Source organism: Lithobates pipiens, unplaced genomic scaffold (genome assembly GCF_037356315.1).
Source record: "Lithobates pipiens isolate NorthernLeopardFrog02 unplaced genomic scaffold, aLitPip1_a1.2 Scaffold_13, whole genome shotgun sequence".
Taxonomy (NCBI): domain Eukaryota; kingdom Metazoa; phylum Chordata; class Amphibia; order Anura; family Ranidae; genus Lithobates; species Lithobates pipiens.
Window position 1 is genome coordinate 178943172 of NW_027507718.1, and position 12654 is coordinate 178955825.

At 41.3% G+C, this 12654-nt stretch overlaps 1 protein-coding gene and 1 long non-coding RNA gene across 8 annotated transcripts in view; one reads left to right on the forward strand and one right to left on the reverse strand.

Moving 5' to 3' along the window:
- The window catches only part of CRLF1 (cytokine receptor like factor 1), a 206874-nt gene that overhangs the window by 47286 nt on the left and 146934 nt on the right, over nt 1–12654 (forward strand). The window lies entirely within an intron of this gene.
- The window catches only part of LOC143974480 (uncharacterized), a 116631-nt gene that overhangs the window by 11787 nt on the left and 92190 nt on the right, over nt 1–12654 (reverse strand). For both annotated transcript variants that reach the window (XR_013272231.1, XR_013272230.1), the window contains one exon: nt 1124–1282. This is a non-coding gene — a long non-coding RNA (uncharacterized LOC143974480). The remainder of the gene's footprint in view (nt 1–1123; nt 1283–12654) is intronic.

Here is a 12654-nt window from a genome sequence, read left to right on the forward strand (position 1 = left end):
GCGCATGCACCGTAGACAGCGGTGCCTGTCTTTCGGCAAATATCTCCTAAACCGTGTAGGTTTAGGAGATATTTCTTGGACCTACAGGTACGCCTTAATCTAGGCTTACCTGTAGGTCAAAGTTGGTTGTAAGAGTTTACAACCACTTTAAGTTATAGATGCAAAATGCCTTTTCTGAATTGGACTCGGTCAATGCAAAAAACATTGTAAAATGTGATGTCTCCGATTTCTAAAACCAAGTAGAAAAATGTTGGGTAAAAAAGTTTCTGCTACATCCATGTTATAGATCAGCTTTACCTTTATAATTTACAAACTAAATTGGGGAGCAGTTCAGTTCTGGTATGTTATCTCAACTGGTGGTATTCCTAAAATACTTCCTGAAACACATCCATTTTTGGTGTGTAAAAAGGTACCCACCACCTCAATTTACTTATGTGAAAAATAAATTTAAAAGATATTTAAAAAGTAAAACAATATGTGATAATTTACAGCAACTTGTCATGTATCAGGCACAAGGCTTAATTATTTATTTTATTGGTTAAACTAGATGGATTTTTTTTTCAATTTGACTAACTATGTAACTATGTAATTTCAGAAAAAAAAAATGTTATATTGTGCAGTAGCTTGATGACTTTCCAGACATAAAACAATTTCCAATATTATTCTATGGCTCTGACCATATAATACTGCCTCTCTTAGGCTATTATATTGTAATGTGATGGCAGGTATTTTAGTTTCTCAACAGCAAATGCTCAAACGTAGAAGGAGTTCAAAGATAAAGAAATACAAGTGATCTGTTTCCATTTTTGCACTGACCTTCTCCAAGGGTATCCAACCTCATAGATGAAGGATGGACGTGCTCCTAGAGTGTCTGCAAGACTTTTTTCCTTATAGGAATAAATAGGGGTTTATGTGCAATATGTGTACAAGACTGAAAGTTGTTACATCCTTGACATCTTTATGTATATGCAACATGGCATGTTTCTATTTAATTTCTAAATGTGTTATTTATTACAGCTGAAGTATAACTCATTCTATATTTCAACATTATGTAATATGCTTTAAATTATATAGAATCAAATGGTAATTTTATCAGTTTAGTCAATAGAGAATAGTTAGTTACCTGATTTCACAGTATTTGCATCCTCTAAAATTCATAGCCATGTGTAGGTCGTATGTTTTTATCAGGATATGATTGACAAACAACTTCCAGGAAAATGAAAAAATTATATTTCATTGCAATGAGTATAGTATATCTTGCATGACAGCCTCATAGCCTCACCTGAAAAAGCAAAGAAATATTTCATTTTATAATGATTTGCAACTGATATGTGCTGACAGAAACTTCTTTGATTCTGTACTAAGCTAAGCAACATTAACACCAATGCAGATAAACTGCCTTTTAGAAGTTAGACATCAATAACTATAATTTATTAAAGCAGTTGAGAATGCTCACCCAAGTGCAGTTTCACTTCAATTATCCAATCACAAAATGAAAATCACTATTAACTTATTTGATCTGCACTTAACTGCACAATTAAAGTGAATATTTACACAGTTTATTGTATGAGCATTTTTGTCTCTTTTAGAAAATCAGCCTAAACGACTACACTCTCTTGTAGCAGTATCTGTCGGAGACACAGGACCTATTGTCATTGCTGTATTAGTGTTAGTTTTGGGGGTACTCCTCCTCTTCAATAAAATTCTGGCCTAGTGGGGACTTAGAAATGAAGACTTAATTGGATGATCATTCGGCTATACAGTGGGTGAGTAAGGAGGACTCGAGAATTATGCTAAGGGAGACAAATCATGTATCTGGTTAGGTGGTGGCCCACAAAAGGGAATAAGTGAAGTTCCCGTTTTTTAGAAATGAGAATGCATGATCTGTGATTGGAGTACTTTCAGGGGTGCGCTCTAGATTGTGGGGTAGAGTGTTGATGTGTATGCATGCTGCCTGTTATCTTCCCAGTTCTTCAGGGATAGCCTAGGGCACAAGTATAGCAGGGCCCATATGCAAATGCTTTTCTCCTTTATTTTTACAGTATGCTTAAAGACCATCTAAATCCTCTATCCATTCAGAATGAAAAACAGGCATTTTCAAAGCAAATTGGTATGTTAAGTGTCTTAAAGTAACTCTAATTTTCCTGTTTTTTTAATGGTAAATGCAGATGGATTTCTCATTTACTGTGCTAGACAATGCTGCATAGGGTGGGAGGAACTGAACAGGGTTTCTACTTAATGTCTACTTCAAGTTCCTTAAGATAAACCTAGGGCTGTGATTGGAGTGGGGCGTGGCTATTCACTGATAGGGCTATCAACGATGCCAAAATCTACATAGCTACAGCAGTCACAACGGTGACATCTCTACAGCAAACTCAATGCCAAGGGAAGAGCATTTTTACCCTCCTAAAGGAATTGTCAATTCAGTTGGCAGGATCAACCGGAAATTACAAAATATTCCAGGGAGTACTTGGTCTTACTAGTATATGCTGCTTACATCAAATCCAAAGTCTCATACACACAATCCAATTGTTGGCCAACAGAGCGTCAAACTTATGTCCGAAGGGCGTGTGCCGGGAACTTGTCTTGCATACAAACGGTACACAATTGTCAGCCAACAAACACGAACATAGTGACGTACTAGACGTACTAAGAGCTGATAAAGAGGAAGTTCAATAGTCAGGCGCCACCCTTTGGACTCCTTCTGCTAATTTCGTGTTATTAGAAGTTTGGTGAGTGTTGATTTGTGCTTTTCATTTTGTGCTTTTAAGTTCCTGCTTTTCAGTTCGTGCTTTTCTTTTCACACTTTTCATTTCTCGTTTTAATTTTGCGCTTTTCATTCAGTAATGAACATTTTCCAGGCTAATAGGCAAAAGATAGATGGTTTCCCATGTCTAAGCTCTGGAGTGGAGTGAAACATGTTGGGGTGTGGCCTGGTTGGAGTCCAGGCTGAGGTTGCCACTCCATTCACTCACTAGGACATCTTAGATGTGTGACTTCCAGGGGCTACCTCCTTTTTTTTTTGAACCCTTGCATTAGCCAGGACGGGCTCCATCCCCTGTCAGCTGCGTACACACGATCGGGTTTTCCGTCAACAAATGTTTGATGGGAGCTTGTTGTCGGAAATTCCGGCCATGTGTAGGCTCCATAGGAATTTCCGACAACAAAAATTTGAGAGCTCATTCTCAAATTTTCCAACAACAAAATCCATTGCAAATTCCGATTGTGTGTACACAATTCCGACACACAAAATTCCATGCATGCTCGGAATAAAGATGAGCCGCACTGGCTAATGAACTTAATTTTTCTCGGCTTGTCGTACGTGTTGTACGGCATCGTGTTCTTGACGATCGTAATTTCCGACAACATTTGTGCGACCGTGTGTATGCAAGACAAGTTTAAGCCAACATCCGTCAGAAATAAATCCCAGGATGTTGTTGGAATTTCCGATCGTGTGTACACAGCATTACACTAGCTGCGGATGCACCATTTACATACCTCCCCTCTACCAAGCCTGAGTGGCACACATACCCTTTCCAGGCAAAAGATAGTCAAACAAATGGAAATGGGGGTTGGTTACTGCCCAAAGGAGCATGCACCAAAAAGCAAAAAAAAGTTTAAAAAGCAGTGATTTTGATACTGCTTAAAATGAAACCTTAAAATTGCTGAATTTATTTAAATAACATGCCTTAGAAGATACCCTGAACCTGCCTGTGAAGTGACACATCTGTTTGATATACGCAACCAATGGCTACCCCTACTAAATGCTATATATATTGCCAGTACATGACAGCTCCCTCCGCATTGTTTCCTTTGTAAACAAAGTGGCTGGAAATTCTCTTCATCAATACAAGACCCTTATCCTAGATGAGGGTCTGGTATAGATATCATACAAAAAAAGAATTGATATTCACCTTAGAAATAAACATCAGACCTTTAAGAGTCTGGTATAATTTTTTTAGGGGGGGAAACAAAAAACAAAGCATGGGGTCCCCCGAAATCCACACCAGACCATGATATGAGCATTTAGCCTGGTAGGCCAAGAAATAAGAGGGGGGGTGAGCATGCAGGGCCTTTTCCCCACAACCCTGACTTGGTGGGTGTGGGAGTCTGCGGGCATGGGGCTTATTGGAGTCCGGAAGCCCCCTTTAAAATGAAGGTGGCCTCCTAAACAAAATTAAATACGCCCACAGATGAAGACGTAGTGATGAAACGCGTGACGAGCAGCTGTACGTCATCACAGAGAGAGGGTTTGTTTTCTTCTCGGGACCCGCCACTGTTACCGAGATCATTTACGAGCTTAGGAATCCGGACCGCGGTGAGACAAACATTGACCTCTGCGGGTGACAGGATATGTGACATGATATAGCTTGATTGTGTACGTATGTTTTTTAAAGAATGCGGAAGAATTGAACCTATTAAAATCAGTTTGCACTATGGATTGTGTTTCTGATCTCTTTTTGAACTTGTGCTGGGTGGAGAACTTTTGAACTGGAGGTGTAATGTTGAGGAATCCCAGGAGCCAGTAACTATTAGACGTGCCTATACTCTTTTAGAATTTTGGTAAGTGCATTACCATAAGGAGTGTCACTGTGCGTGGAGTTTGTTCACACTGGCGGTTTGGTGAATGGCTTGGAGATGGACCTCTTCTTTTCCTTATGAACATTTAAGCTGAAATTTCCTATCCACATCTTAGGATTTTGCACCCTGTTGGAATCTTTGGAATTTATGAACTATTATTTTCCTATTTTCTGTGAAATCGTGTTTTATTGAGCGCTGTCAATATAGTATATCTTACATTGTGAAGGATTAAGGAATTGTTTATACTATATATTTATATGTTAAATAATAAACACACTGACATATTTTTTGCCAAATCTGCCCCATTTGCAAGACTTCTTTTTCTGAATGTGATACCTTCATTTTATTACAACTAAAAAAATTACCACACTATGCTGTTGCGCTTTTGAAAAAAAAAATCGAAATTTTCACCAGAAAATAGAGGGAAAATAGTCTAATGGTTTCTCTTGTTTTTGTGACAACTGTCTATGTCCTATGTTTCCTATCAGAGCGTTTTGTCGGATATTCCGACTGTGTGTGGTCTGCATCGGACTGTTTCAGTCGGAATATCCGACGGACCAGCTTTTCCAACTTGTTGGTAAAATTTTCCGACAAAATGCTCCGATTGGACATACTCCGATCATGTGTAGACAATTCCGATCGGACAAAGTGCCACACATGCTCAGATCAAATTCCTACACCAAAGCTATTGGCTACTAGCCTGAACGTAGTCCCGTCGTAATGAAATAACGTAATCACGTCGGATTTTCCGACAACTTTGTGCGACCATGTGTATGCAACAGTTTCGGGCAAAATACGTCGGACAAAATCCGACTGATTTGGTTGTTGGAATCTCCGACCATGTGTACAAGGGCTAAGAGGGGATATCCTCTGACTTCCTACTGAGTATGCAGGAAGGAAGTGAAGGAAAATATCTCTAAAGAGACACAGATTGCAAAAAATAAAAATAATCCTCTCATATTCAATACAAAATGAAAAATTGGCTTTAGATATACAGTATATTCAGGTTGGACTGACCCCATACCCTAAAAGATCTTTGGGTAAAGACAGACTGTTTACAGCTACCCCTGAGAGTCGTAACAAGCTTTTTTTTTTATTATTATAATTCAGATATTTTGCACTTGTTGACATATCACTGTGTGACCTTTTATATTCTTCCCCTTTCAAACTATGAAGAAAGAGGAAAGATATTAACCTCATGTATCTTCTGTCCATAAGACAAATTTTATGAGAAACAGGTTTGGTTGCCAGTGCTACAAAGGATAGGCAAATGTCTAACTGATTGTTGTCATTTTCATGGAGACCTCTGAAGGCATATATATATATATATATATATATATATATATATATATATATATATATTATATTAGCACATCACAAAAAGCAGTGACATGCAGTCATCTAAGGAGACCCATCTATGGAAACCCATACAACATGGGCTTTTAGCAGACTAGTGTAATTACTAATTAGACGAATAAAACATAATTTCTAATAAGTTTCTGTGAGTACTGCCCTTACTATTTAAATATGTTAAACTCAAGGAATTTACCTCTTGCTATGCATTAGTAATGAACATATCCACTACTACATTACTAATGCAAAACTACGAGTTATTTCAGCTGTCCATCTCACGTTAGTTTTCATAATGTCAGTTTTTTTCCACTTTGGTTACAAAACTAATTGCAGTCAAACTGAGACAATTATCCTGCAGGCAGTTTAGTTAAATGTGTTTTGCTTCCCATGTGGACTGTCTCGCTGAAATGTTAAAAGGTGACAGCAAAGGGATAATCAGGTCTAGATTTGACCTGAACCCTTAGCCGAGTGAGGTCCTCATGTATATTCCAATCCTTTAAATACTATAGGATGTTTTAAGATGATAACTGCAGCAGAGCTTTTGACAGACATATGGTTCTAGATGTCAAGGTTATTATTATTTCAAGAGAATATATTCATTTCTGCCTCAGGCCGACTGCGTGAGTTGAAAGTGGCATTTTAATGAAGTAGGGCTACTTTATTTCCAGACCTGCTAAATTTTGGCACTTTGAAATACAAAAGACTAAGTAAAACATGGTTCTTGCTCAAACTGTTGTTAATTTGTTCTGTTGTATTACTTGTCAGGGCACAAAAGTCACATCATATTTTGTTTAGAAGAATGTTCTTGTTGCAAATGGTGGGATCAAAAGATTAGTATTAAACTCTAAACTGATTATATATATATATATATATATATATATATATATATAGCTATATATATCTAGAACTATATATATATATATATATATATATATATATATATATATATAGATATATATAGATGTATATATATATATATATAGATATATAGATACATATAGATAGATAGATATACTGTGTATGTAAAATATGTATTTATCTATCACAGTAAAATAAATCCATAGACAATATGAATGGACTGATCTGCTGTAATGTAAGTGGTGATTAGTTTGATCCCTACGTTTGAACTTTATTTAAATTTTTTTATTAAAAAGAAATCATGTCCTTCTGAACAATATCTGACATCAAGGATGATATCATCGTGTACTGTGTGTAGTAGTAACTGAAAAAAATTGATAACTATACATTTACTCTGCAGACATCTACTTGTTAGGGTCTATCTAGTAGGAGTTTTGACATACTTTCAGCAGACATACCACTATCAAATTCTCAGTAGTAGTTATTAACTACAGTAAAAGTAAAGTACAACTAAGGAAAAAACTTTTTTTAACATGCATAGTGTTTAGGGGCTAATACCGTTGTCAGTTTTTTACTGTTGCCTCCTTATTAGGGAAACTTAGTTTTTCTAACTTCCCTGATCACCAATTTCACCAGGTATAAAAGTGAGCAGAAATGCAAAATGTAGAGCTTTCACCATAACAGATAGAGATATTTGTTGCAGTTACAAGTATCTAAGAGGGGATTCCCCTTACATTGGTAAGATATCCTCTTGCTTCCTGTTGAGGTTACAGGACAAGCACTGAAGGGAAATCTCCCTAGTGAGAGACAGATGGCCCAAAAAATCATCTTAAGATATGACTGTCAACATTATTGGTGCTGCTTACTATTACTTATTGTCCATGGCAATAAGTTTGAGCTTAGAAATGCACTGCAGATACTGTATAATAGTCAATAATTAGGGATGAGCTGAACACCCCTTGGTTCGGTTCGCACCAGAACTTGTGAAAAATCAAAAGTGCTAATTTTAAAGGCTTATTTGCAAGTTATTGCCATAAAACATTTTTGGGAGCCCGGGTCCTGCCCCAGGGGACATGTATCAATGCAAAAAAAAGTTTTTAAAATAGCCGTTTTTTTCAGGAGCAGTGATTTTAAGAATGCGTAAAGTGAAACAATAAAAATGACATATTCCTTTAAATATCATGCCTGGTGGGGTCCCATTAGTCAAGCTGTAAAGTAGCGCATTTTTCCCATGTTTAGAAAAGTACTGCAGAGAAATGCCTTTTCTAAAGGAAAAAAATGTAATTTAAAATTGCTCATGGCTGTAATATATTGCCATATCAGGGCAATATACATTAAAAATTATTTAAAAAAACAGCGTGCCCCCCCCAGTACATACGAGGTCCTTCGGGTCTGGTATGAATATTAAGGTGAACTCCACGGCAATTAAAAAAAAAATGGTGTAGTGGTCCCCCTCCAAAATCCATACAAGACCCAAAGTGCCTGGCATGGACGGGGGAACCCATGCCGTTATTTTCTTAATTCTGTCATAGGGCTCCCCTTAACCACTTCAATACACTATATTATATATTTTACATTGCACTATATACCCTACACTTTATTATATATACTACACTATATACTCTGAACTGCAGTATATATACTATACGGACTGCACTATATACTCTGCAGAAAAATTGGGCCTTAGATGTTGGTGGTGGCAGAACACGGTAACCCCTCACAGCTACTCTTGTTGGGTGTAGGAATGGTCCCTGCTGTTCAATATTATTTCAAAAACTTTAATTACATGCCCCTGTTAAACAGCTGTAGAAAAATTGGGCCTTAGGTGTTGGTGGTGCCAAAACACTGTAACCCCTCATAGTTACTCTTGTGGGGTGCAGGAATGGTCCCTGCTGTAAAATAATTATTTCAGAGGCTGCTTGCCCACTTTTAGTGGCCTGTGAGTGTCTGCCTCTCCTTGGAGGCCTTCGGTACGTGATGGGTATTTTTTTTTTTAACACCGCATCACACTGTATTACTGTATATACTGTGTACACCACCTGAAGTGTATTTGAAACTGTACACACTATATTATATACTGTGTGCGTGTGTATAATATTGTATAGTATAATAATATATTGTATTATTATACACAATAGTATTGTGTATAATAATAATAATAATGTATAAGTATATATATATATATATATATATATATATATATATATATATATATATATTTATTGCTGAAGCCCTATGTCCGATATGTATCTGAGCAATACAAGTCTATCATAAGATACCCTATATGAAATGGACCTGAAAGTGTGCCCTGGTCTAATGGACGGTATACCAAAATAAGGGGGCATACCCAGTGATTAGAAATAAATGAGTTTGAAGAGAAATGTTTTGAGAAATGCCCTAAAAAAGGGGATGGGAGGGTGGGTATTGCGCACAGGAAACCGACAAAGACCACAGGCGAGTGGGCTGGTTAAATACCCCCCCGGGCTCCTCCCATAAATTCAGGCCACCATACTGGCCTTCTTACTTATGGCCGAAGCCCTATGTCCGATACGTATCTGAGCAATACAAGTCTATCATAAGATACCCTATATGAAATGGACCTGAAAGTGTGCCCTGGTCTAATGGACGGTATACCAAAATAAGGGGGCAAAAACACTTAGGTAGGGGTAAGAGAGTTTTATAGTTTTCAGCTTTATCTTTACTGAGCCAGTTGGGTGAATGCCCGAGACATTTCTACCTGTGGGTTAGGGATGTATCGAGCGAAGCAGGCCGATTTCCACCTGCCCAATCTTTTGATGACGTGGTCCGGGACCCTGTGCCGGGATGCAGATGAAGCTGCTCCGATGCGGAAGGAATGACCGGAGTACTCACCGGGATTGAGGAGCAAATTGCGGAGGAGAACCCTTACATGCTTGATGAACTGGTGGTTCGTTAATGGTTTGACCGGGAAGGGCAACAGAGGACAAGAGTCCGGGAGCACGGGTAGTAGAGAGAGCAACTGTGAAAGTACAGCGACCGGGCACCAGGCGTTGTTGGTTTTGTAGAGGTGGATATCTACGCCGGTGCCTGCTTGCTGAGTCTTGGTAACCGAGAGGTGGAGAATGAAGTGGTCCTGGTGACGGATCAGATGACGTCTGCGAAGGACTGGACTGTGTGTGTTGTTATGGGTGAACTCGCTGGGCCGTAGAAAGCCGTAGTAGGCTAGATAAATGGCCGCCTGTATGACCACACTGGGGAGAACACCGAAGGGGTAGCTGATAAGCATGGTGGACATGTCCCTGAAGATGGAACTGGTGATGGGGAGCCGCTTGACCTTGTGTGGTGGTTGCTGTTTCTGAATGCCGCGTAGGACGGCTCGGATAGCGTGAGATAAGAAGATGGACGGTTTGGTAGGATCCTGTAATGAGAGGTAGTGCTGTATGCCAGCTAAGTATAACTGGATGGTGTTGAAGGACAAGGCCAGTTGACTATGGCAGTACGAGGTGAAGGCTAGTATATGCCTGGCATCAGTTGGGGTGCCTACTGAGGAGGCAACCAGAAATGTATTGAACGCTTTCCAGGCTACCTGGTAGGCTTTCAGAGTGTTGTCTGCGAGTGATTGGTTGATGAGCCGAGTGGCTCCATGTAGATGCGGCTCTAGTCCAGGGTCAACTGAGACCAGTGTGGGATAGGAGCTGACACCGTATCTGCTCCGGGAACCTGCTGGAAGAAGGACAGGAAATTAAAACGGGACAGTGCGTCAGCGGCAAGGTTGTGCTTTCCAGGGATAAACGTGCAGTATACATTAAACTGATGTCGCAGAGACAGCTGCACCAGCCTGCGAAGGAAGGACATCACGGAGAGAGACTTAGACCTGCCTTTGTCGATAATTTCGGCCGTGGCCTGGTTATCGGTGGTAAAACCTACGGTTTGTCCTGTCCAGGTATGACCCCAGAGCTGGGCGGCTGCTACAATGGGGTAGAGCTCGAAAAGGGATGAAGACTGACTAAACCCAGGGATCAAGAGTATTTGAGAAGGCCAGGGTCCGGCGAACCAATGGTGGCCAAAAATAGCCGCAAATCCTGTGGAGGCTGCGGCATCTGTTACTACCTGTGGTGAGAGAGGTGAGATGGACGGGATGAACAGGGAGATACCGTTCCAGGAGGACAGGAACTCGTCCCACATTGATAAGTCTGCTATAGCTGCGACATCCAGGCTAAGGACTTGATCCGGGTCTTGTGCCTGAGAAAGGCAGACCAACAGGCGCGAGATAAAGGAGCGACCTTGTGGAATAATTCGCATGGCAAAGTTCAGCATGCCTAGTAGCGCCTGTAGCTGCCTCTTTGTAGATCCCCTGGTGCAGGTGAATTCGTGGAGGACTGCCCTGATGCGGGTCAGTTTGTCGAAGGGCAGGCTGGCCTGCATGGCGCTGGTGTCGAGATTGACTCCGAGGAAGGTGATAAATTGTGCGGGCCCGTCAACCTTATGTTCGGCGATGGGGACGTTGAGATTCCCAAAGACGGTCCTTAACTTACCAAGGTCCCTTGGAGGTATGCCCGGCTGTTCAATCAATAGAAAGTCATCCAGGTAATGGATAACTTTCTGACAACAGGCCTTGTGCCGAAGGATCCAAGCAAGAGACTGTGCGAACGTGTCGAACAGCCAGGGGCTGCTCTTGGAGCCAAATGTTAATTTAGTGGCGAAATAATATTGATCTCTCCATTTAATGCCGTGCCAGCACCAGAGGGATGGGTGAATAGGCAACAGCTTGAAGGCATCGGATATGTCGGCTTTGGACAGCCACGCACCTGTGCCTACTTCAAGGATGGCCTGGATCGCCATGTCCACGGAGGCGTATTTTAATGAAAATTCTTCTGAAGGAATCAGGGAATTTAGGCTGGGAATGTGGGAAGAACGAGGCGCAGACAGGTCGTACACCAAACGATTTTTATTTGAAAACTTGCCCTTGACAAGCCCAATAGGGCTAACTCTCCACATATTGAAGGGGGGCTGTGTGAAGGGGCCTATGACGAAGCCTCGTTCCACCTCGGTTTGCAGCAACTGATCAATGGCCTGCTCGTCGGAAGCTGCTGAGCGGAGGTTTCCGCACTCGTAGGTTGTGTGGGGCAGGGAGATGAGGCCGGTATGGAAGCCTGTAGTGAAGCCACCGATGAGGAAAGTGGCTAGTGAAGGAGTGGGGTGCATGGTGAGGTAGAAGCCCAGGCATAGGACGTCTATGCGGCTCAGTCATGAGCCCTTGCGAGCTTTAACCTCACACAGATTTCTGGGGTGCGCTCTGTGACATATGACACAGACGTGCAATAGGCAGCACTGGCTAAAATTACATGAGCCATAGTTGTAATTATTGCAAATGGCCGCACCCCCCATGGTTCGGACCGAACGCCCAAACTTGTCCACTTGAGTTTTCGGTGTAGGGCCTGATGGGCCTTGGCCTGTGCCGGAGGTGGAGGGGAACTCTACCGGGCGGCTAGCCGTGACGTTGGCGCACCAGGGGGCGGTATGGGTGGAGGACTGGCAGATGGCACACAGAGGTGAACGAAGGCCGGCAAAATGCCGGCAGAACAATTCGGGGTCCATCAGGCTCCAGTCCGTGGGTGATTGGAACTGTGCCAGTTTAGCGGCTACTTTGGCGGAAAAGGAACGATGGTAATCTCTACGATTACCATCGTTCCTTTTCCTGTGTGGAGGTAGAAGTCCAGCTCTTCCCTTCTGGCGGGGGATGCTGAACAAATGACGTCTCTAAGCATCCCAAAGGCTAGGGCAAACTCTGGGATGGAAAGTTTGCGGTTCAGCCTGGGATCCTTGGCTTTGAGGACTACGGAGACGTCGTAGACTGAGATAAGCAGGGAGGCAAGGTTGATA